Genomic DNA, 5,263 nt, shown 5'->3' with positions numbered 1-5,263 from the left:
GCAAGGTAGAACCAGGCCCCGGTGGAGGAAGCACACATTATCTAGTTGTTACTATTATTTATTTATTTATTTATTTTTTAAACTGCAAAGATCAGTAGAAGAAACACACACACACACACAACAGCCAAGCTGTGGGGGTAGAACAGTCACCACGCCAGGCAGGTAGACTGTGAAAAATCTTCTTTTTTATTTTTTTTTAGGCTAAGCGCACTGAGCGGGCGGGCAGGACAAAGACACACACAACAGCAGATGCTGCGGGGTTAGAAAGAAGTCTGCGACGCAAAGCGATGCACACTGGTGAAAAAGAGAAAGATTTAATGAAGTGCGGTTGCACAACGATTATAGCTCAGTTCACATTTTGTCTTCCCTTCTCAAGGGATTAGTGCCAGCCACTGTTTTCTAAGGTTCTGAAGTGAGATTTTAATAGCACCAAACCCCATTTAGTGGCGCTCAGAAGTATTGCATCTTTTGTGGCATTTAAAGTTTGTAGTTTTTAATCCACCATTGTACTCTTTTGAAAAAGAAACTGTTCATGCTAAATGCATTCTTGTTATTATTTGTAAACAATAAATACGTTTGTACTTTTTGTATTTCATGTCTCGCTAGTTTTCATTCAATTGAAAAGTGCTTGCATTTGGGGAAACTTGGTTAAGTACTTACTGTGCTAAAAGATCAAATAGAGTTAATCAGGGGGTGGCATAGTCAGGCACATTTTGGTAGTGGTTTTTGGTTAATTGGGTTTTCTGGGCAAAAAGTGTTAATTTGCCTAAACCATAAATCTTATCATATGCTACATATATCAGGGCCAAATGTATATATCTACAACTATACTAGCACCTCAAATATATTGAAATACAATTGTACTACATTTCAGGCATATTTATTTGATTATTGCTGAGGTGCACATGATGTCTTATATATTGCAGTGCAGTTGCTTCATAAACAATAACTTTTAAACTGCAGAGACCATTTGGAATGTGACCAAGCCCTCCCACTCTACTCTAATTAAAGCCTCTTTATCCTGGTGCTGGAGTTGGTAAGCCTAGCTGCTGACCTCTTCAGCTAAGAAGGCTAGTGATAGCGTGACCATTCCTGGCTCACAGACACACTCCCAACTGAATGCTGCACTTGTTCCAAGGCAAGATGGACAATTACAGACTTTCATTTTTTGCTTATACAAATAATGGCTTTTATATGTCTGGGGCCTAGTGCAGGCAGACGGCTGAACTGTGCAGCTTTTAACCAAGGAGAACTTAGAAGTGAAAAACGAGTTCATTGGTGTGGCTTCAAGACATCACATTCATAACTTCATATACATTTGTTCCCCTATCAGTTCTCATGGACTGAATTAGCTTTTGTGGCCCCCAGCTGGTAAATACAACCAGGTCAATGGCCTATAATTTGTAAAATTATGTGAATAAATTAATGTCAGTTATGCAGAGATGCTTTTTGGGAATCTGCCAGGCTAGTTTGGATTGCCAATGCTTACCAGATTTTTTTTTTCTTCAATTCATTGATGCCGTACCAACTGTAAAGCAATTAAAATGACTGTATATAATAACACAATCATAATCTAAAAGTTAAACATTGAGTGTATTTATTGCAGATCACAACAATTCATTATTCTTACCAAAACATGTTAAATGTACAATAAGACAGGTTAGAGATTTAAATTACCATCTATCTATCTATCTATCTATCTATCTATCTATCTATCTATATATATATATATATATATATATATATATATATATATATATATATATATATATAGCTCAAAGAGCTAGCTGCCCAACGTTTCGATATGTTGTACATATCTTTCTCAAGGGAGCCTGTGTTTGAATCAAAACATTGGAGGTATTTATAGGTTTTTCACGGCATGACAACTACTTGTTATTGTTTACATTCAAATCAATGATTTATTCTTAGATGATGTAATGGTGTTCTGTATGTTGTGACATAATTTTTACTTCTATCTTTGAATCTGTATTAATTCTAATTAACACTACTCTATATAAACTTATATTTTTATTATATCATGCAATGCTTGCTCTGAGGATCAGTCTAGATTTGGCCTCCCCAGCGCATCAGCATGCACAACTTTTGAATGAATTTTGTTTATTTATTTAAATGTTATATATTTATTGAAGTTAATTAGTTCATTCTTTTCTGTTGAGTCGTGCTGGCATAATCGTGTTCAGTCTATTTATCCATTTACTTTCTTTTATTCTTCTATATGTCGCATTGTCTAATTTGAGCTGTTCTAATACTACAAACTTTACGTCATTTATGTCATGTCCCTGACTGGTGAAGTGCTGTACTATTGGTTCATTCATTTTTTTTATTTCTAATTAATGAAAGGTGGTTCTGAATTCTTTTATATAAAGTAGTTCCAGTCTCTCCATCATATTTGATTTCATCACATTTTTCACAGGCTATTCCATAAACAACATTGCTATTTTTACAGTAGGTATTAGTTTTTAGTGGATATGTGGTGTTCTTATGTTTAATTGTATTTTTACTTTTGTCTATGTATTTACACACTTTACATCTACTGGTGCACATGTTCGTAGAACCTATTTTGTCAATTATTCTTTTGTGTTTACTGTGAACTAAAATATCACCTAAATTAGCTTCTCTTTTGAATGCTACAACTGGGGCCTTAAGAAATAATTTTTTTAATTTTTCTGAATTATGTAGAATCCGCAAGTGTTTCCAAACTATTTTAGAAATATTGGGCAAAAGTTTAGAGTAAGTCATTATTAATGGGACTCTCTTGACCTTTTTATTCTATTTTTATAATCTAGTAGATCATCTCTCTTTAGTTTATCCACTTTTCTTAACTCTGTCTATATAATTCTTTCTTTGTATCCTCTTTTTAAGATGTGTTTTTAATATATTTCTTTGTTTTATATAGTCACTTTCTTTAGAGCATATTCTTCGTATTCTTATTCCTAGACCCTTTGGGATTGCCCTTTTAGTGTGTATTGGATGTGCAGAGGACATGTGTAAATACTGGTGCATGTCAGTAGGTTTACAGAAGAGGTCAGTCTCAATTGAACCTTCAAGTTTTACTATGGTATCTAAAAATTATATTTCTTTCCTTGTCCATCGAAGGTCCACCTTAATATTACTGTGTATTTCATTTGCCATTTTATGAAACTGGAAAATAGATTATTCTCCATGTGTCCAAACCCCAAAAATATCATCTACAAACCGAATGTATTCTAAAGGTTCTCCTTCCGATTTTCTACGTAATTGTTCTCCCCATTTCCCCATGTATGTACTGGCAAAATGCATTCCTAATTTAGATCCTATTGCTGTACCATCGTTTTGTTTGTAATTCTTATTAACTAATGTAAAATAACTGTTTTCTAAAACTATGTTGATCATGTTCAGCACCTCTGCTGTGGGTATTGATTTATTTAGTCTATTATCTAGTGCTTTTTGACGAGCTTCCTTACGAGGGACACTTGGGTACAAGGATTTTACGTCCATGCAAAATAAAATTGTATTCTCTGGAAGGTTGTGTTTTAGTGATTCAAGTCTTCTTAAAAATGGTGTTGTATCCTTAACATAGCTTGGTAATTTCTCAACGTGCGACCGAAGTTGTTTTTCTGCTATTTCAGCTATTATGTGTGTTGGATTATCAATTGTACTGACAATCATTCGCATAGGGTGATTTTCTTTGTGCATTTTATGATTTCCTCTTGCTAGGCCTGTTCTTGCATTATGTGGCTGCATGTATTTTTTTTAATTCTTTTGATATAATGCCTTTATTGTATAGTCTCTCCGCAATTTCCTCAACCTCTTTTTACCAATTTATTGATCTTATTGCTTTTAACTTCTTCATATGTATCTGTATTATTTAATTCACATTCTACAGATTTCATATAGTCATCTGTGTTCATTATCACCATTCCTGAGCCTTTATCTGCTGGTCTTATCATTATATCATCATCATTTAACAACTCAGTCATAGCTTGTTCTTCAATATTGGTTAAATTAAGTTTACATCTTTTCTTTAGTCCTGCTATTATTTCTTGTTTAACTACTTCAATATACATATCTAACCATTTATCTCTTCCATCCGGAGGAGTCCATGTGCTTGTACTATTAACCTTAATCCCATGCTGATAATTACCCTCTGAATCCGAGATATTTTCATTGAAAAAATATTCTTCTAATCTCATGCGTCTCTCCCACTCCTTTAATTCAGTGGCCAGTTTATCTTTATCGATGTATCTTTTAGTCGGTATAAACTTAAGTCCTTTACTCAGTACCGCTTTTTGGGATGTGGTTAAAGTTTTACTTGATAAATTGAATACTATGTGTTCTGTCTTATCTTTTGTGTATTTGGTACCATGTCTATTTTTGGGTCTCCTATCTTTCTGTTTTGAATTCTCTGTCTTAGTCATGTTTAACTCTCTATTTTGCATTTTATTATTTACTTTAACCTGGTTTATTTTTACTGTTTTAGATTTATTTTGATTATCTTTCTTAATTATGCCACAATATTTAGATTTTCTTCCGGTTTCATTGTCTTTAAATACAATAACTGAGAAATGGTTATTGTTGTATAAAAGATTAATTGGATCGTTCTTATTTTTAATATATTCCATTGTGCCTTCGTATTTAAAACAGTCCTTATTCTTTAAGTCTATGTATACATGTATGGGCCTATTTAGGAGGTCTACAGCTGCCATAACTTCTGCCTCTGTAGCCCAAGAATCTATACTCCCATCACTTAATTTCATTTTTTCAATATGGGTCACTGAGTCTATGTACATTTCATATTGTTTTATATTGCTTTCCATTAGTTCTATTACATTATGTCTAATTGTTCGATGGTCATTTTGTGAACCGTATAAAACTACACCTAAACATCTAAAGAAACAGTTCCCATCCTTCTCTATTTGAACTATGTTGTAGCCGTCATAACTCTTATACTCGCATTGCTCAAGCATTCTATTCGAAAGTGTTTCAGCAGTGTTTTCCTTATTCTCTGATTTGTTATGATTTGAAATTTTAATTTTTTCTAGACCTATTCTATTTTGTAATCCCGGTTGACCTATTAAATTGTGTAATTTCATTATCTTTTTGTTGTTCAAATGTTCTAGTGTTTTGTTCTCAAGGTTGTCTACTTTACGAAGTAACTGTCTCATTTCTGATATGGCAAAGTGGTTGCTGTGTACAGGTGCAGGAGTGATGCGGTGCGTAATCAGGTGACAGACAGTTGTAATCCACTCAGAACAGGCTTTAA

This window comes from Acipenser ruthenus, chromosome 4, assembly GCF_902713425.1.
Source record: "Acipenser ruthenus chromosome 4, fAciRut3.2 maternal haplotype, whole genome shotgun sequence".
NCBI classification, from domain to species: Eukaryota; Metazoa; Chordata; class Actinopteri; order Acipenseriformes; family Acipenseridae; genus Acipenser; species Acipenser ruthenus.
Note: the sequence above shows the minus strand (reverse complement) of the source record.